General features: G+C 42.2%; 1 protein-coding gene and 1 long non-coding RNA gene across 3 annotated transcripts in view; one reads left to right on the top strand and one right to left on the bottom strand.

Annotated features, from left to right (window-relative positions):
* Positions 1–15,696, bottom strand: part of nrip1b (nuclear receptor interacting protein 1b) — a 41,101-nt gene extending 25,405 nt beyond the window's left edge. The window contains exons 1-2 of one of the 2 annotated variants that reach the window (XM_053848135.1): positions 15,406–15,696; positions 8,792–8,874 (exon numbers count right to left, since the gene is read on the bottom strand). The gene's annotated coding sequence lies outside the window, so the exon portion shown is untranslated. The remainder of the gene's footprint in view (positions 1–8,791; positions 8,875–15,405) is intronic. The other variant, XM_053848134.1, reaches the window with a different exon arrangement.
* A 765-nt stretch (positions 15,697–16,461) lies between these two features.
* Positions 16,462–19,469, top strand: LOC128748833 (uncharacterized). Its single transcript, XR_008412852.1, has 3 exons — positions 16,462–16,525; positions 18,752–18,936; positions 19,020–19,469. It is a non-coding gene; the product is annotated as an uncharacterized LOC128748833 (long non-coding RNA).
* The last annotated feature ends 2,152 nt before the right edge of the window (positions 19,470–21,621 follow it).

Below are 21,621 nucleotides of genomic sequence, written 5' to 3'. Positions count from 1 at the left end.
TTCAAATACCAAGGAGCATTTTCATTTTGTAGATTCAATATAGATAAATCAAAAGTAAAATTGCAGACAAAAAAATGTCCCGAAAGTATTTCCCTCGGAGTTTTTGCTATTGCTCCGGTAAATTTGTACTTTTTATGTTTTTCGGAGGTGTTAAAGCCTCTGTGTGTCGGAAAACTAAGAAGCGTGCGGTCGATGCCTCTTCGTTGATGAGCCAAAACGCAGAATCTGTTATGAAGGCCCCACGGTGTCCTGGGAGATTCATTACAGGCAGATTTGTTCCACATAGTGAAACACAAGCGAGATTCACAGCTTGGAAGTTGCGTTGCTCCATAAGTGGACCCAAATGTGAGAATAAGCCACAATTTTCGGTTCTTTGCTCTGGAGAACAGCCACAGCAATTATTTGTGTGTAGGAGATCAAACCCAGTGTTTATCCGGCTTTGTCTGTGTGACACGCCACCAAACACGAGCAGTGCGAAACAGAAAAGCAGCAACAGTGGCCAGTGTGAAATCAATAAGTAAAATATGATGAATATTTCTCAAGCAGTACCAAGAACACTTCTGATGAAGACACTTTCTCTCGCAAAAAAAAAATAATAAAAAAATCAGCAAGAAGTCCTCATGTTAAGTTGGTCACCACAGTTATGAAACCGACTTATCAAAATCTGCCCCATTTATTTTGGTCAGAAAAAAAACTCTCAAGAGGGCTCATGTAAGCAAATTATCTATTCACGTCTGGCTTTGGCACAGATGATATGCAAGGAGGTCATTGCAGCTGAATAAGCATCTGCACCGCTCATTTCTAAACCACAGTTGAACTTGGTACAGTAAATAACCTGACCTGAATGAAGTGGAGCAAATCTGAGAGGAAGTGGGCTATATTTAGTCGAGAGAAACCCGTGTGCTGCAGAAAGAGAAATGTGAAAAGATCCTTTACTTAAAAGTGTGTGTGGCAAAGGGCTTTGAGCTTGTCAAGTCTGACTGCAGTAATCAAACGCTATTACTGAAGACTGTACAGGGCAGAGGATCAACTTATAGAGGAGGCGGCAGTTCTTCAGAGACTCCTGAACTACACTCAAGCTTCCATGTGTTTTTATTTCAAGGAAGGACCCAGGGACCGAGGAGAAACCTCAGTGCTCAGCTTGGGGCGTATAATCTATGGTTCATTTGCAGCTTTTCTCCACAGTATGACAAGCCGTTTACAAGACGTAGCCTTTGCTGCTGACCCAGTTCTGAGTGGCTGCGTCTAACGACAAGGCCCTGCCTCCCCATCAGGCCCTGCTCCTCGTCTAACTGACGATAACACCGCCACCCTCTGCCTCCGTGTACTGTGGGAAAAAAAATAGGTCGCCCTGACCCACTTTTCCTCTTTTTATTCCTCCCCTCCCTGAGATCGTGTGAGGAGTTCTACAGAGCATGATCGAGGGAGACAGTAGCAGGGAGACAAAGGAAGAGGAGAAGTTTAAAAAGGCAAGATCAGAGACTGATGTGCTCCTGTGGTCTTTGGAACAACAGTGACCCTCTACTTGATGGCCCTCCCACGCTTTTTTTATGCAACCACTGAGGGTTAAATATCCACCCATGATCCTCACCTACTTTCCTTACCTTCACTTTTAGATGGCCGACATCACAACACACTTTGATGCAGTTGAAAAAAAAGAAACTTTTGAAGGTCCACAAAAGATGAAAATAGTCACTACAAATCCAATAAGTCAACTCCAAGGACGTCATTTCGATAGTGGCATACTGAAGCAAGGTCAGCAGCACGACACTCAGGATGCATTTGAAAAAGGAAAAATAGTCAAGACAATTGATCACAGACATGATTGCGTTTGACGAATGATCCCGCTGGGTGCTTGAGGACAAAAGCATATATCAAACTGCTTCTACTTGTAAGACATCAACCTGCCTTTGTCATGTACTGTATTGTACACTGAATATATGAATATAGAATTAATAGTTTTGTGGTCTCTTAACTAAAGTGGTCCCGTTTCTTGCACACGTATTCTCTTGGGTTACCTTCTTTACTAATAAAAGGGAAATGACACAGAAGGCTAACAAGTGACTCTCAACAGCTCCCAAAGCCTTGCAAGCATCCGGGCTGGTATGACACGTCTCACAGAAAAATTACGACCCTGTCTTAGCTTAGTAGATCATCTGGGACTCGATGAGCCCGGAGTTGCCCTAATGTCTGCTAGCACGACACTGGCTCTCCTCGAATTCCTCAGCCCGGGTCAGGACAGCTCATGATATATCTCAGAACACGCATGGCACTCTCATGCGAACCCTCACTCTCATTAAGCGCAGCTCGCTCACGCACCACATTTGTAATCCCTCCATACATTAACCTCCGCCCGCCTCAACCCTACTGTCAACAGCTGAAAGGTTAATTCATTTAGGAAACAAATCATTCACTCCGCGGCACAGTTGTGCACAATTCCTCTGTCATGACATTTCGATTGTTCATTTGAATATTAATTCACCTGACAAAAAACATCACTCGTCACTCAGCAGCGTCTCTTTCCAACCGTTGTTTAGCTTTTGTTCGGGAGCCATAAATGTCAGAGTGACTGACGTTTCATTATAAACTTTTAAATACCTTTCGTGTGAAAGGAGGCGAGGCCACGGCCGTACCAAGAGTCAAGTGAGCATTCTAGATTCACATTCTAAGGAAAATGTGTGAAGCCTTTTTATTAATAGACTTTTCGAGACGGAGCTGATGTAAGAGTGTGTTATTTGGGGTGCCGTAGAGAGGGTGTGTAAACATGTCTATACTGATCCTCAGTATAATGTGGCACAGAAACATCCTTAATCCATTCCATGGTGATGTGGACAGTGTTTCCAGTGGCCCATCATCTAAACCATAGTCAATCCGCAGAGCACGCAGATTCTGGACTATATTCATTCCAACTGTGAATCATTTTCTGATGTTCATTTCGGGATCTTGCCTCAAGAATGGTTACATGCAGCGACTGGAAACAAACTCACTAGTTAGTATATTAAAGTTAAGAGCACATTGTCGGGTGAGGTCAATTAAATCTGCAGCAAAAACATAATAGTATGTTGAATATTATGATGAACAGAGGGTTTTTTTAAGGCTGCTCACATGACCATACGGAGTTGCATGAATTTCCTCACTGTGCGACTAATAAAGGACATCTAATCTCATCTAATGTAAAATCATTCAAGGAGGCACTTTGACTTTAGTTTAGACATACAGAGGTTGGACAAATATAATGGAAACACCTTAAAGCTTTTTTAGCATTAAGTTGTTTACATTATTTTGTCCAACCCCTGTATAAAAAAATTTGACTGTTCTTAACTAGACACTCTCTGAATTAAAGAAGACTTTAGACACAAAAGAACTTAATCAAAATCAGTTGTCTTTTTTAAATTCTTTGAGTGCAGTGACCAGGATGACTGCGCAAGCATATTTTAGGGATCTGAAACGCTGCCAAATTGTTGACCGTGAGAAGCTTATCTATATAAAATCAACCATGGAATTTCCAATTCCGTACCAAGGCCAGCGGGTATATTGAGCAGATTTCCTGCTTCTGTATGAAAGGTTTCAAACTGTTTTAAACCTCAGTGTGACTTCTTCAACATCACACTAACCTTTTACAAATCCACTGTCAAATAGCACTTAAGCGTGCCTTATGTTAGCACCCCAGTGTCACATGGTTTGCCTGCATGAGGACATTAGTCCCACCAGATGCTTGCGACTACATGTGTTTGCGTGTGTACTCATTTGCATCTGCCACAGTTTGACACTCTGCTTTAAAAAAACCAGAGGAGGGTTGACCCGCTGCTAAACTCTCACCAGTCCAGTGCTAAGCCCCTGCGTGTTAATGGTGACCTAGTGCACACAGACATGTCGGTGCCTCTGAGAAGAGTCATGAAGCCCGCTGCTCCACTTTCCTACCGCTGGCAGCCTCACATGGCAGAACTTACACTTCTCATGTGAAGCAAATGTGAGCAGAGAGAGATAAACCAGCTGTGGGATGTGAAAGAGAGAGATGTTGGGGGCTTTTTTTATTCAGTGGGGGCTTCAGAAGGTTCGACTTCCAGTTATGGGGGTGAATGTAGGTCAAGCCCTGCCTTCTAATAAGCACCAAGGTCAACTCTGAATGGAAGAGAAGGTGGCTTAGCGAAAAAAGAGGCCCCCGGATAAACCACATTCTTCTGTGCCAGCACCAATGCAGACATGTGACACGAGTTACACAAGTTCCACTCACCAGTCGGAAATCACACATTGTAAAAGCATGTTTTAAGACGCGAATTAAAAAGACATGAGTTAGTGACCCCTGATTTGTCGCCCTACCTGAACAAAACAAGGTCACGGGAGAGCTGAACTGTAATGAACCAAGGACATGGACAACAAGAGGTTTGTCAGCGACATTTTTTCTAATGCTGATTTCCAATGCAGGCAGGAAGGCAGAGCTGTTTGCTTTTAAATGTCAAATCTTCACAAGCACTCCCCTTTATCACAGAAACAATCGTGATAGTTGAGCAATGGGGCCCGAAACATCACAATATCTCACCGAGTACAGCTCAACTCAAAATGCAATGGCATACATTACATACTTTTCATATTCCTTTGTCATTAAATGCCTAAAGTGACTACACTATAATAACGGTAATAATAAATGCCAGAGTAAAGTTAGCCCACTAAATCCTATTTAATTCCTGCCTCTTCATAAGTCTTCACCATATAATTTAGGTTGATTGAAATATAAAAATAATGCAACTGAAGTTATTTGAGGACAACAAAATAACATCTGAGAATTTGTTTATTGAACAGCCGCACCACCATGAGCTTGTGTTGCATCATCACGTTTATTGTTCCGTTGACATGCATCTGACCCACTAACAGTCCGCTTAGCTCATATTTTTAGATACAACATGAATACCATTTTGAGAGGAAAGTGATACAGTAGTGTAAATTTTGTCTCTCCTTGTGTGACTTTATTGTCTTTTTGCTTGTATGAAAGGCTTCTGAGGGAGTACACTTATTTACTAATGACCGCTCACAAGAAAAGGAGCATTGAAGATGTGATGACTGGACAGTTGACAGGTTATTTGCTTTAACCACTGCTGGTTACAAGGCAGCACGGCTTCAACGATGAAGAAAAATGAGCTTTAATTGGGTTGGACACAATACAAATGTGAATTATTCATGAGACGCTATTGATCATGAATTGATAATAATACTGTATCTAATCTGCATTGATGTGAGGTCATCACATCAACATCACAATCCATGAAAAATGAATCTCTATGGAGGACAAGCATGTCCTGGGCGGCTGCCCTGTTGAACATGAGTGGCATCCTAACAAGAGTCACCTCAGCTGGCTTCTCTTGATACAGAGGAGAAACCAGTTCCACGACCTTATAACTGCTCCACGTCCTACCTCAAAGGTGAATTCGAGACAACTGTATTTTGTTCTCCTGGTCACTACCCAGAGGTGATCATAGGTCTACAAGGAAATCCAGAGCTGCTTTGTTTAAACCCCTACATAATCACACCTTTTATTACAGGGCATCATAATCTTGGTATTCAAGGAGTTGACCATGAAGTTGCAAAGGACAACAAATATTGTATAAATGTAACTTCAATTCATGACTAAAATGGCAAATCTGACTTTCTTGTGAGCCGTTCCACTGAACTAATATAGTTGATATCCCAATTTTCTTCCCCCCATGTAGATATAAAGTGCACTCACAAACAACACAACAATTTTGAAGTGATCATATAGTGGCCGACAAGTGTTGATGGGGGTTTCGACAAAATGAGCCTGGATCCTGATGTACTCTGCCATATGGCAAACATAGCCAGAGGGCTGAAATGTTAATGTAGTGGCTTAAAAAAATACTTTGAAGCAGAGACAGGAGTGAGACGGTGAGCCAGCATGGTTCAAACAGCCGGGGCAGCTGTAGGGAGCGAGAGAACACAACCGCAATAATACCAATCCTAACAGAAGGCTCACTCTGGAAATGAATCATCCCGGACGTGACACGACCTTTCCCTGACACACACTGGTGTCACTGATTGAGAATTGAGAAGATGACTAAACCAGTCTGTCACCAGAAACACCTAAACTCCGATAAGCAGAGGGCACTGTCGGAGCCATGCGTATCAATCGGACACAACCTCGACCCCGTTTGACTTCAGGATGTGATTAGCCAACTGAATGACGGTTGCTGCAGTTGCATGCATGTCTACGGCCAGTGACTCCACCCCTCCCTCATCCTCTTAGACATACAAGGTCAGGAGAGAGGATAGGGGTGAAGGGTGTCACATGATTGGATCTCCTCAGTGGAGAGTTACTTAAAAAGCCTCCTCAGCAATCAGGTCAAGGTCATGCTCTAGCCCTGAAGCTAAAGAACAAGCGAGAAGTCTGTGAGATACAAGAGAGGAGGGGCCTCCACAAACTGCTCTACATGTTCAGCAGTTCACTGCTTGATAAGTTGAAAACATCAGCTATGATTCTATTGGCTGTATTAATCTTCCTGCTTAGTGGACATTTTTATCCAAAGTCACTTACACAATTATCACTCTTGCACATCTACTTCCTTTTTCTACAGCTGGATATTTACTGGCAGAATCCAGGTTAATTGCCTTTGCTCAAGGGCAGAGGGTGAGCAGAGTATGAGCCAGCGTTCTTCTGGTCACCGGTCCATTTTCCCTAAGTAATAGGTCACACGGCCGCCTCAAGTCACCATCGCACTTCTCCTCTCAAATAGCTTCACTCTGGTGATAACAGTCGGAGAAAGCCGTGGTCCTGAACTGCGCGTTCGCTCGGCATGTGTGGCGACGTGCTGAATGCCCCCTTGCTCTAATGGGTTTACGAAAAGGTTGCATATTCACAAAACTTAATAGAGGTTTACACATCCAGGACACCAGGCAGTTAAAGGGGAGAGGCAGGGATTAGGTCAGACGACCTTGTTCGAGTGTGTGAGTGTGTGTGTGTGTGTGTGTGTTTTATTAAACACAAACATTTGAAGAAAAGGCGCCTGTCATAACACTGACATTATTTTCATACAAAACACCAACAAAAGTCAGAATACCATGAATTAATAACTAAATAATCTACTCTTAAAAGACGCTCTGTGGCCAGTAGCTTTTAAGAAGTACACAAAGACAATTAAAAAGATATGATATAAGATATCATTATATATAAGATATAAGATGGCAGCCATATGATCATATGAAACAAAAAGGGCCACAGGTCACATGATTTAATACTGTGGCTCTCACAATAAATATCTATTTGCTGGTGAAAAGGTGCATGTCATAAGCACAATGTACACATTTTCTGGTGGACACCCTAAAGTATCATTATGTACTGCAACAGTCTGAGCTCTTTGGACAGTTGAACTGACTGCAGATAATCATCCACCTTAAGTGTCCAAAAAAGGTGGTTAACATGGGTAATATAGATGTAGTTTGTTACCAGGAAACTTCTACCAGGCATTTTTTGGGCTCCAAGATTGTGCTTTGTGACATGATGGTTCAATATTTTGTTTGAGGGTTCAATATCATGGATTCTTTCGCCAACAACCAAAAGTTAAAAAGATGTACAGTTATCAACCTTCCAAAAAAGGACGGACCTTCATCTCATATCACTATTGTAAACATGGCAATGGAAACTTTCACATTTGCTTTGGAAACAATGTAGGTTATACAGATGGAATCCGGAAAATCCTTGGAAAACCATGGATGCTATCAAGTCTGTTTAAGATGCAAACATGAAATAATAATGATGGTAGGTTGAGTAAATGGCTTAGTACCAAAAGGCATGTAATAGCTTGGTCACGAGTCAAAAAAAAGCACTCTTTCAAAAATGACATGCTTCTGTGGGCATAGTGTGACATTCTTCACTAGAAACCTGGATAATATGATCTGAACTCACTGAGCTCCAACTCTCCACGGCCACCCGCACAGGTCTCTTGTTGCCAAGCAACAACACAGCTCATCACTAGAAGCCAAAAAGTTACACAATTACATTACAGGCCAAATGGGGATTTGGTGAGTGCGGGGAATATAGCAACCCTCGGCAGTTAGAACCAACTAACTTCTATGGAAAGCAAAGCTGGGAAACACCACTTCTTACCGAAGCAGCATGACACAATAACCCAAATACTAGCAGAAGAATGGCGGAGTACGACCTCTGGATTGTTGTGTAGCAAGTGGGAGGTTCTCGGGCACACGGTTTGAACTGAATTTAGCCAGGACTTTACCCTTTTTGCAATGAAATAACTCAAACTAAACGCACACATTTCTCCATGCCATGCTGTGTAATATATGCATCATTCATTCATATATTCTGAAAACTCCTCTTTACGTAATTGCTTGGGAAAATTTAATTTCAAATGAAACCTTTTAAAAAAATATAATTGAGTTGCAGCGATCTCTCTCTTGCTCTGCCCCCCCTCCTCGCGTAGGAGGACCGGGGGGACATGTGCTGTGAGCCGTGCCGCTCTGCACCGCACTGCTCCGTGTCAGGGAAGTCATATAGCCATGTTTAAAGCAGAGAGTTACGTAAAGCCTCCCCCTCTGCTCGGGCTTACTGCACCAGACACTGCGTCCTTGCCTGGGCTGTTCAAGGTTCCCAAAAGGACGTGCTGCTAAGAAGTTGGGAAGGACGGGGCCCTGTGATAGAGTGCAAAAGCAGAGAGGCGGGAGGGTGGCGAGGGAGTGGAGCAGCTTCCTGTGACAGCCTTGGACTTTGAATTCAGCGCCAGACAGGCTCATGCATCAATCCCTCAACTTACAAAGACAAGCCACTAACCTTGACGAGGCCAGGGACTCTTCAGGAATGAGTGGCATTTTCACTTAGCCCCCAGCTTCTCCCCTGCTCTCCTGCCACATAACCTGGTTAAAATAAGACACAGTTGAATAACAGCCGACCTCGGTGTCTGGACTTCGTGACCTATTGTTCTGGCCTTCAAACCTCACAGTTCTGAGAGTTCCCGTGGAACATGCATAAGACCAAAGGGTGGGAACATAGCACTAGAAGAAGCCAGTCACATGACACTGGGAAACTCCGAACACTATATAAAATGCAAAAGGAGCCATAAGAATGCAAATAATGACACCCACATTACACCGTATGTATTCATAGAATATAAATAACTTCCTACAACTCTATGTCTCTTTAATCCCCTGTTTTTTAGTAGTGTTTTTGAGTCAAAATGAAAATGTGTCGATAGAATTATTTGTAAGGTAATAAACATTTTTTTGTCACTGGACGGTCACAGAGCTGCTTGTTTCTATGACGAAGACTATTACATTTTTCAACACATTCACCAAGTTAACCCAACTTAATAAACAATGAACTATTGCCATGTATTATGGGATTTGGTGTTATACTGAATGATACCACGTATAATGGTACCACCGTGTTATAAAAGTGAAGCTTGTGAATGGATTCAAATTTCTTCTTAACAGTGAAACCAAACTTGGTGCATAATATAAAACATTCTTATTAAAATGAATTAATGCAAAATATACAGATGGGCTAGACCAGGAGTTTAACAATAATTATTCGAAGAATTTAAATGCATATGCCAAGAGCAACATTTGAAATACAGCAGACTTTTCTACCGTGAAAGAATGAATGAAAACACAGGTACTTTGTATTACATTATGTTATCATTCACATCAAATGTTACAGGTGAATGCCGTCTTTATATACAGACAGCAGGAGTAGGCAGGCACAAAAAAAGTCTAAAAAAAAACAAAAAGTACTGCTAGTGCTTGTTTTGTCATTAGTTTTTAGTTTTTCTTGAATCTACATCCACATATGCATTAGAAACGATTAAAATGAATGTTGATGCACTTATGAGTCGGAGTACATACGGTGTCGTCGTGACTGATTTTATTCCACAAATCTACTTCTCACTAACAGTAAACATCAGTTTCCTTTTGTCTCGTCTATATGCAGACGAAGCTGATACTCCATCACAAACAGGCTGCCGAATATCTACCAGCGTCTGTCCTCATTCCCCGCGCAATCCGCCCACTCACCGCCTGTGACATTGGCCTGCTTGTGGCAAACGCAGAGACCCTCCCCTCCTCTCTTCCGACTGCAGCAGCCTGGCAGCGATTTCGCCACAGTCATAGAGAAATCTTCCTTCTACACCTCTACAGCACCCCTGGGGGGCAGCAACTCCGCTACAAGAGCTGGACAAGTTTCTGGGAGGAAGGTTAGGAGGAGGCGAAAGTCACTTCCACTCCACCGCTGTGAGCACACCAGCATGGACCTGGAAGAGTCAGCTCCTTTCACGTCACCCAGGAGGTCGCCGCTCTACTCCCTCTTCACCAATATCGCTGTTTATATGTTCAAGAAATGTATCTCTGGCACACACAAGCCCAGCAGTGGAGGAAATATTCGCAATATACAGAAAGCAAACAAAATATCTGGGAAATATACTATAATAGAACACCCCAATGATATGTTGTTAATTTAAGTTAGCAGTAAATGTTGATGAAACAAATAAAGCTCAGCAGGTCTTTTGAGGTTAACCGAATTGTAGTCAGCTACTGGTGGGGTCAGGACTGCAGCCTGCTGGTCAAGGGGCAGGTGTGCCTCTCTGCATTCTCAATTCCATGTTCGCTATGTGTGTGTTCATGAGCAAAAATGCCATACGAGTTTCACACTATTATTGTACTGTTTTTACCAGTGAAAAATGAGTTTAAGAATTAATAGATGGTCTTTTCTCTCCCAAAGCTACACTTAATACTAAATAAATTAAACTAAAACAAATGCTGACTCAAACCAAATATGATTCCTACCACACAATTTCATTTAACTTCAAAAGGTGCAGCATTATGGTATCTTATAGCAGCTGAGAGCAGAGGCCAGTATACCAGTAGGTGTGGTGTGTTTGCAAAGGGATGGGATGTTTATGATATGTGGCCTGTCTGTCAGTAAAACCAATGCGTTCATACCAAGAGAACAGAGTTCAGTTTTCATTCCTCATGTCTACGCCACGGTTAGATGTTCTTTGACAAAACAAGACAGATGCTCCATGTGTATTTACTTGATCAGCAACATCTTTCTCCTTCGCTCCCATCCAATTTACCAAGCAATTTCTGCAAAGACTAAATAATTCACGGCAATTGCAATCAGCAGCGATCAATTGGCGGGGATAATTGAGGGGCCTGTCATTGCTCCAAGGCCAAGGTGAAGCCGTGCAGGCAAGAGTTGGGGGTGAGGGTGAAGGGGGAGGTGGGAGAGGAGCCATTCAACAGATGAGCTCCGGCCGGTATAGCTCTTAGGGGTTGCAACAGAGGTATCCATCTTTCTTCCTCACATTTTGTCATCGCAGCCAGCGCTCAGGAGCAATGGCTGTAAAAGCGCATTTAGCAGTTCCTGCCGTGTCATCAAAATGAGTCCCATTGACTTTGGTCGCCTTCTGTTCATGACAGAAGCACCAACAGGAGCTGAAGTGATTGTATCTGAATGAGACAATGCCGCTATAAAACCATAGCTCCCCATCTTCGGAGCGGTGGAGGGACATCAATAACAACACGCATAAGAGATGTTATTTATGAAAACAACATGGACAAGAAGATGGCACAAGCTACAGCAGTCGCCTGGATCACCCGTTATGTTGCACTGAAAAGCGTTTTTCTTGACTCTTTTCCTCCTAAATCTTCATCATACTCACACTCTATTAACAAAGAAATTTTAGCATCTTAATCAGGAATGATATGATACATGCTTCAATGATAACGTCGCATTAACAAGTGGCACGAGCTGAGATGGCAGAACTTATTTCACTACAGTGAAACGTAGTGGACTGCTGGTTTGCACCATGATCATGGACAGAAGCAGTAAATAGGGGTAAATGATTGATTTAAAGTGGCACACATCAGTGTAACATAAAGGAATCCATTCCATGCAGTCGCACTTTTTGAAACTACACGAAAACTAAACATGTCTACATGGCGAAACTGAACTAAAGAAAGTCATTGATAGATTTGACAGCATTATGTAGCTCCACCTCAGCAAAGCAGGCCTGCAGATGAACAAACAATAAAGAGAACTGTAAAGTGATTTGGCTTGATGTATGCTCCCCTTACAAGTATTACTGAGCCCAGACAATTAGAGAAATGAGCTTGCAGCCAAGAGGTCCCTAGTTTGATTCCTCATTGGGCTGACAAAGTAAAGGCCTCTAAGTAGATGAGAATTGCACTTCTATTCCTCAACATATGCTGTCAAAGTGCCCTTGAACAATGTTCGGTGGCCAACAACACAAGTGCTGGGCAGCTCCCAGGTCTATAATAAATCAAAAACTCTGCAGCAAATGCGTGACACTTGTTCTGAGAGATTGCACATTAGTTTGTTTCTTCATCGAGCATCTTTGCATTCGGGAAGCGCGAGGCTGTCCTGCGGCGTGGTTCGCTGTTATGAGAGACAGATTTACAAATAGTGGCATTTGAGCTGGCACAGTGGTCGTTGTTAGACAAGCTGTTAGATGAGATAAGTGCCCGGGCAGGTGATGCCTCATCTGTGGCATTATCCGGAGTGAAAACACACAGTGACATCCAGATATTTTTCACCTAAACTAACACGTGATAAGGTAGATTAGGTCAAAGCTGATCTGGGCTTTTCAATTTCCTGGCTTGCAAGCGGCTTTTAAATGACCATGCTTTGCCATTTAAAAATACTTTTGTTGACACAAACCCAAGGAGAATTAATGTCACTAGTACCCGCCACACCAAGCAGAAAAAAACCCAACAGCGTTATGCATGTTTTTTTCATGTGATATACCAATACTGGGTACGTTTTTGGAAGCACTACCTGTATATTAACCAACATAGCCAAATGTATGTCTTTTTTGCGTCATAAAGAACTAGACTTTCAATTCACCTGGGCAGCTCACATAATTATGCTGTTCATTTGAAAGAAAATAACGCTATACATGTTAAAACATACATATTGCACAATAAAAAAGCAACTGAAATTTTCACCTTGGAAAGTTTGACACGCCAATACATTCACTCTATTACAGCCATTGACATTCAATAAGTAAATAGCACATCAGTTCCACTTTATGTAGTCAAACAACATGTCCAAGCTATGAACAGAACTAACAAATAAATGCCATCGGAAGAGCGACCACAGCTCTACATGCCATGTTGCTCACTCTGCATGAGCATAAACCCTAGACAGGGGATCTCAGTTCAACAAGTGATTAAGGATTAAAATCACTGCGACAACAAGTGCCAACCTAACTAAAGTGAGGGGTCAGTTGGAACTTCAATGCAACAAGAACAACAACCACACAATAGCAAAATTGGATGAGCAAAAAGGCTGAACTTAATCAGTCTACAAGGAAAAAATATAGCAGGAGGTCACATTTATTATTTCTTAAACAGAAAATTAAGTAATATCCACAAGACAGAGCGGAAAATTGTCTCTGAACAATGCAGCTGTGTTTGAGGAGAAGGTGGATTACTTTAAATTTAATTAATTCCAACATTACGGGCACACTGAGGTACACTGCGCTTTGGAATCAATGTATTGATTTTAATACACAAAGTGTGCATAAATTGGCCCTTACTATAATGATATACATTAACTATGAAGCCCATTTGTTAGACAAAGCTGCTGAGCGCACACGCATGTCAAAAACACACCAATAGGGCCATGTCATTTTGATGGAGGAAAGATTTGCTGCCATGAAAAGGAAGCCAGAAGGAGAAGAGACTAGAGTGCAGAGTCCAGTCTTGTGACTGTTCAGCAGCTTTGCCATGATTTGCATTTGGCCATTTGAATGTCCTCTGGTTCTGTTGCAGGCTGCTGCACATCACTCAACAGCAGCTCCCTGGATAATAGCAGATTGTCCAGTCAAATCAGGCTTTTTCCAAAATAGAGGAGCCTTGGAGTGACAGCAGGCTGACTCCACTAATCAAACACGAGTGTAAATTTGAAAGTTGGGCTGGAAATGTGGAGCTTTTTTGTTATCTACCGCAACAGAGGACACGCAGGACTACCTTGAACATCTTGTGTGAGTTCAGGTCAAATAATTAAGCAGCTTAAGTGCTCAACAAAAGAAAGGCTAAAAGGCAGACCCCCAGACACAGACGGTATTTAGACAGCTTTTTAAAAGTTGGACTGTACTTTGCATGACTTTAGATTCTTGGCTCAAGTTGGAGAAGTTCAAGTGGCGACAAAAAAAAAAAAAAAAAAAAAAGATGAACTCCCAGTCAGTTCATTACAACGTCCAAACAGGTAGGTTGGGTTTAGAGGTATTTGGCTGTGACCTTCAGGTGAACTCTGCCCTCTTTTTTGCAGCACACTGTAAAATTTAACCATTGACCTTGCACCTTCTCATCATGGGTCCAATGAAGCAACAGGACTTAAGAATAAGTAACACAGACAGAATGGTGTTAATGAGAAAGTTAACAGCAGGTTATGTGAATCCTGAATTACGAAAACAAATAACTTACCCACTTAAATATGGTCTTCTTATATATGAATCCATTAAAAGGATCCAGTTTTAATTTAATAATAATTTGACATGTTTTAAACAAAAAATATCTGAAGATCAAATTCGATTGTTCTTATCAACACAAAGAATGTAAGTTATATTAAAACACTGGTTTCAAATCTAATTCAGAATCAGTATTTGGGGTTTTGTGGTGTCAATATTACTCACCATTTAATGTTATTATGAGACCACTTCCCTTCTAACAACAAAAGACTGAAATAAAATCGGCTTTCTTTTGCAAACTATTTCCATGCATTGATGTTAGACTTGATTATTTTTGAAGCAAATATATGTAAGAAAAACAACACTGCTTCCTCACAGAAACAGATACACAATCTCCAAAAAAACCACCACCCTTCGTACAGTTCTCCCTCGGATCAGGAGCTGTCAATCATAACGACAGGTCACTTCCAAGGACGTGAAGTAATTCCCACTCGCCGGACCCAAAATATGAGGTTTACAGGACAGTGCAACTGTCAAGTGTTTCCCGTTGGTGGTGCTAAAAGTACTTCAAAATAAGAGGCTGCCTACTGTGTTGACCCAGTGTGAGACTGAAGCGGTGACAAAGACAGGACGACGTTTTCGTGGCTCACTTGTTGGCAACATCTGACCAACACTTGGTGTGTCGTTCCAGTGGACCCCTGACCCAAACGAACCGGACATCAGCCTAAGAGCTACGAATGAAATCAGATAGGGTGTGTGAGTGTGCGGTTTCTGACGCCTGTGTTTATGTAGCGTTTCATTCATATGAACGTCAGCTCGGATCACAGTCAGCCCCGCTGGCCTCCATTCAACACCACACCACCCCTGAATTACAGTACACCGCTAACAACGTGTGTTCCCCGCCGTTGGAACACAAACAGAGTGTGTCGGTGGTGCGTGTGTGTGTGTGTGTGTGTACCTGCGGGGTCCAGCCCTCAGTCAGCCGGGGAGGCGCATCGCTCGGCTTCGACACAAATCCACTGAAAACGACTCGCATCTGCCTTGTCACCTCACGCGGGAACCAAAAATGGCCGGGCAGCCTCTTGTCGGGGAAATGTAGTCCGAAAAGAAGCACTCTTTTGTCGTGTTATCTCTCTCTGCTTCACCCGGGAGCGAGCCGAGGTGCGTGTGTTCGCGTCTCGTCTGGCAGAATTGTTTATTCGTGGAGTCCCCTCACTGTGGACAGGAGCAGACACACTCCTCCTCCCGCTGCTGTGCTGACACCACCCTTAAAGGAACACGCGCGCGCACACGCACGCACGAACACACCAACACACGCGCACTCTACTTTCATACTGTAGTGATTTGAATTCATGTTCTCCACCCTATAATGTTCGAGTCTGTCTTATAACATATGATGAATCACACTTTTAAAATATTCATATTTTTGACTTTGTTGTTATTTACTACCTGAACTCGGACAAAGTGTGATAAATCAGAATCAGAAAACCTTTATTAATCCCAAGGGAAATTGTGTTTGTAACATGCTCTGTACACAACATATCACAATAAATAAAAAAAGAAATAATATTATAAAGTGCAAAAAAAAAATGACACAAAAGAGCTTAGAAAACAAAGTGCAACAAATGCAGTTCAAGAACAGAAAATGTGCCAAAAATCCTTCATTATATTTTTTTCAGGGACGAATTGTATGTTTTTATTGCCACCGCAAGAAATGCCAGTATAGTTGTTACACTATATCATATAGTGAGTAAAAATGGAAACTGTTGAAATGCGTCTTTGAGGATCGATGTGACTTGAGAGGATGGTTCTGGCTTCACCCATACGTAAACGCACATTTTCCGGAAAATTTTCAGAAAAGGGCCCAGTGAAGACAAAGCTGTTTCTACCGACCACACAAGTATGAAACTGAAAATGATGTAGTACATATATGAGGACTGTAGGGGCGCTGTATGGCACTAACAACAAATAAGCACTGCACATGACGCTGATGTTAGCATTAGCATAGCAGCATCTCATGTTTCGAGTGGTTATAGCTGCTCTGTGGTCACCAGCTTTCTGCTCCGTCGACATCCAAGGTAGTAATTTGTATGAATTTCAATTCCGTAAGTTGTTGTTTGATTATGTTTTACATGTTAGCTCGAAATATTTTTGTGACCCATATCTGCATAGCAATTGCTCACAATGATCGTCTATGGCTCATTATCCTGGAAGAGTAGCAGAAGACTTTGTATTAATAAGAACAGTAAGCAGAACAGTTGTTACTGAAAGTTTGTTACTATGCGGTGCACTGGTATTGTTGTGAAGTGGTGTCTTTCGGGGAGATAGCTGAGGCAGATGGGGGGAGTGGCATCATCCTTTTCGAAACATAGATGTACAAACGGAAACACGAATTCGGTGGAACTTTCAAAAAGTACCAGATACGGTGACTGAAAACAGCCGAGCCATGTGGACAAAAGGCCTATGTGACTCAGAACCTGTGCGGATCTGACCAAGTCTCAGACAGGAGGAGGCGTGCTGTGACAATCCCAACTAAATAAGAAGGTGCAATGTATGTTTCTTATTTATTAATCTTTTGCTGTTTTTAACAACTTCTCATTTTTAAATGTCAATATTAATCTACTGTTTCAACATCATATGCTGTTCTTTGTGTATTTCCAAATAGGATTCCATTTTAAAAAAATAGTCTATATATTTTTGCCCATGTATTTACTAAGCCTACTAAACCACTTGAATGAAGGTGTCGCATGTGTTAAAGTGGGAGAGGAGTTCTGCTGTGTCAGTGACAGTCTGAACTCACGGTGGTCATCTGGTCATATCCAAGTGCAGCCCTCGGGTACAAAGCAACTCTAGCCCTTGTGTCTGCAGTTGTCACTTCGTACTCAAAGTGTGGGGTGTAAAGTGGACAAGTGTTCGCTCTGGGTCCCTGTGCTGACCGCCAGCAAAATGATCACACAGAGGAATGTAAAACCAGAGATCAACTGTTGAACGATGCTGCCATTTCGCTTTTTCAAACTTTTTTAAAAAGCAAAACATATCAAAATATTACAGTTTGATCGTGTGTGTGAGATTGCTGGTATGAGCTGCCCGTCGGGGAGGTGTTAAAATGAATGAGAATTTTAAAAATGAGGGAAGAAGGAAGGCCAGACAACAAGGACAAGGTTGAGAACCAGAAGAGCGTGGTGCGTCAAACTATTATGCTGTGCAAGCTTGGTGAAGGGGGGGGGGGTCAGTGAGATACAGCTGGCGGACAGTCTGTAGTGCAGTGGTGAAAAGGAGGGATGATAGCTTTGAAATGTGAGGTCACCAAGACGCTGAAATCATCTTCTCAATGAGTCAAAAATATATCCCTTGAATCCTGTTGCCTGCCAATGCGTTTGAAGGGCAATGCAGCGGGTGCGCTTCAGGGCACTGGTGTCAGGTGTGTCTAGAATAGTGAAGACCTTTTCTGCCTATCAAACCAGCTGGCAAGGACTGTTCACCTTTGTAATGCACATCCACTGTGTATCGATTTACTCACCACAAAAATTCCATCATGCAAATTCTTTTTTTTTTTTTCGATGAAATTCCAGATTAAATCTGGCTCATGTCCAAATATGAAGTCATTTTACAACTGTTGTGACATTTGGGCATTTAGCGTCCACCTCACACCACTTGATTAATGAATCCAGAGTGATTTACAAATTGTTTGTGTTGTCACAAATCACACTTGTCTGTTCCACCTCTAACAAAAAGACTCAACACTAAATCCATAAGAACGGGGACTAATACCACGAGGAGACTGAAAACATCTTACCAGTCGTCTCATATCTGATGAAAAAGAGCATTATAGCGATTAATAATGAGGTTTATAAAGGAATATTTCAGTGAAATGAGGGACGTACAAAGAAGCAGCTCCACTAACCTTTTAGTCAGCATTTCTGAACAAATCACCAGGCCTCTCCTTGGACGCGCTCCAAAACTTAGAGTTAAAAGAATATATCTGCCACTGTTGTGGAGATTTACTGTCCACTCTGGCACACAGTGACCGAGTGGATAAAATGAACAACATAAACGTCATCGAGGTGCCCTTGAACAAGGCACTGAGGCAGCTCCCAGGTGTGAACGTGTGTCACTAAAGTGTGAAGACGGGTTTGTCACAAACAGCAGATGTGCACTGGAAAACCTATACTTTGTCACTTCAAATATAACATCCCGTTTCTTTTTTCCTCGAGACTCACTTGGGTGGTGACTGCAAGTGTAGACGAGGTCGAAAATAATACTTTTTATCATCCTTGGCTAATCTGTAATGTCATGTCTAATAGACTCTCAACTCCAATGGCCTTGAGGTGAAGATCTCTCAGGACACGACAACTTCTCCTGTGTGACAACAACAACAACACCTTCATTCACAGATACAGCTTATAGCGTCAATACAAGATCCTCATCCCTCACCTTTTTCAGACGCCTCTTGGCTACTGATGCTGAGTTAAATTCCAAGGATAAGAAGGTATATTTCCCCTATAGCAGTCTTGCATAAACATTTCAATGGAGGGTAGAATACTGCAGCATAGACTGACTATATCATCTCAGAGCAGGGTTTTCGCCAAGATTTTTTGAGGAGCCGCCACAGCCCCCCTAATGGAACGGAACGCAGCCAATCAAGATGTGATAGAGAAACAGAGGGGAACGTTTTTATTTCATGTACTGAATTGGTGACAGTAAAAATGTTGAGAAGTAAATGTGCCTCCAATCCGAGCCATCCTGCCAGCTGAAATCTTTTCATATGACCAACAGGAATATGCGACTTCAGTTCCGTGATCGCAGGACTTTCTGTCTTCTGTTTCTTTTCTCAGGATTTTTCCACAAATAACTCACCGATAACTGTCATGTTCACCCCCACCTCCAAGATGTGTTATGTGTTATCAGTTACTTTCCATGTTTCCACTTTGTTTAATACATTTGATCACGTGAGCGTTCATCAAAGACCATTTTTTGGAAGGCATGGTGGCTCTCATCTCTACTTTATATGTGGCAGAAACCCCACAGGGAATATGTTTTCATCGACACTAAGTTTCCTGGAAAAGTAGAATAAAAACTTTTGTCAAATCAATTTGCTCAACTTGGGTTACATGAGTGTTAACTGTTGTTTAATCGTTATGACGTAGGTGTCGCCCGAAAAATGTTGTCTCCCGAATTCCAAAATGCTCTAGAAACCTCATTTTTAAGACTTCATTACACACTCCTGGAAGAGAATATTCAGATGCTGAATACCGATACCTACCCTTCGCCTCCTCAACTAAAACTGTTAACGTTAGCTACCATACCCGCAATGGAGCATCCATTTTGGAGTGATATGAGAGGTTGATTCCAAGCTGATAAATCGGATCAGGGCTGTTTGCCAGCCCTTCAACCTTAATTGTACATTCGTAAGCATATTTTTGTGTCATAAAACCAGGAAAAAAACAAGCATAACATGCTGTCATTCCCCCCACTTTTCATCTCACATAAACCTTTCTGCTATGCTATAGGTGTGTTGTGTTCAAATGGCATGGGAATTTCAGCTACTCGCTTGAGAGGAGCGAAATCGAATTGGCTTAGTGGAAAAAATAAATAAATGCATTTTTTAAAAGTTGCATAGAAGATTGCAGTATGCAAATCTAACCTAAATGCATAGCCATCAAAACTTAAATATTCTTTGGTAAATTGTGCTTAAAAAGAAGAATATTAACATATACTTATATAAGGTAATATTTAGTACCGAAAGGCCCAACAGATGATTTCAGAGTAGTTCAAAATTCGGTTCCAATTGAATACATTCTGACAAGGAAGGCTGCTTTTCCCAGCCTTGTTGGTATATGGCTCAGCAGGAAGCATATACTGTAACAGAGTCAGGCACTACGAAATGAGCACCAGTAAATGCTTTTACAGCGAAGAGGAAGTTCTTGTGTGTGTGTGTGTGTGTGTGTGTGTGTGTGTGTGTGTGTGTGTGTGTGTGTGTGTGTGTGTGTGTGTGTGTGTGTGTGTGTGTGTTTCGATGGCAGCCGCCGCCCCTCCTTCCCTGTGTTATCACATCATGCTGTGTTATTGGCCACTTGTCCTCAGCCAGTTGGATGCCCGTGCCTCCTAACCTGCTGTAACCTCCCAGTGGTGTTTAAACAGTAATTCACTTCATTGCCAGCGGTATAAACAGAGGCGGCACTCAACATGTCAGTCAGCTAAATTGGATAGTTTTCTTTTACAAGGCTGTTGTTCACAATAGGTGTTACCTGCTATTTGCATTTTGAGTGTACCAGCAGTTAAAAGTCTGACCAAAGTCCAAACCAAAGTGTCGTCCGTTAAAAAAAAAGAAAGTTGATGTTTTATTGTTTGATTTCAACACAACACACTCTCAGGTTTTTATTCGGGCGAGCGCTTCAGTTGGTAAATCAACTCCCGGGTTAGTTGAGCACGACTGGCTCAGCAATTTGGATGGCATCCCACCTTGTAACCTCTGAACTGGAATGACCCTCTGTGTTTGAACTTTGACCCCTCATGCCACATAAATGGAGATACAATATCCTCCCTTTCATTCCTTCTCCCCCAACCAGCGCACGTTGAACTTTGCCCTTGAAGCTTTTCTGAGAAATCTGGCTGAGGGAACTTTGTCCTTTGACCTGAGCGCGGGGACAGATTGCAGTTAACAAAAAAAAACCTAATGAAACCATTTTAGGGAGACACATTTCAACCTCATTTTAGTTTTGTGTGTGACTGGCTTTGTCGCTTGGAAAAATGAGATGACAAGAACTTTCTTCCTCACCAGTAAAGCAGGCTTGTGGACGTGGATAATCACTGTATCACAATAGCTTTGCACCGATTTACATGCTTCAGATGTGAACTATTTAGAAGCACGCCGCAACTCAATAACAACGCAGTACTGTACATATGGCACTTGTGTTTTCACTGAGTAATGATAAAACAGATGAAACTATGAGGCATGTAAGATGAGGCTTCCTAGTCACTCATCTCACTGCTCTCTGTTGAGCCCAATCTTTTCAAAGCTCCCTAGGATGCCAACAATTGTGGTGACACCACACGATATTCTTGTACCGCCTTGATCGATAGAGCGTTGTTTTAGCTTTTCACCGTCCAGTTACGGTTCAACCTACAAGTTACATTACTGGGTTCCTCTCTTCCTGTCAAGTACCCCACCCCC

The sequence above is a fragment of the Synchiropus splendidus genome, chromosome 17, assembly GCF_027744825.2.
Source record: "Synchiropus splendidus isolate RoL2022-P1 chromosome 17, RoL_Sspl_1.0, whole genome shotgun sequence".
Lineage (NCBI taxonomy): Eukaryota > Metazoa > Chordata > Actinopteri > Syngnathiformes > Callionymidae > Synchiropus > Synchiropus splendidus.
This window is presented reverse-complemented; position numbering and strand designations above follow the sequence as displayed.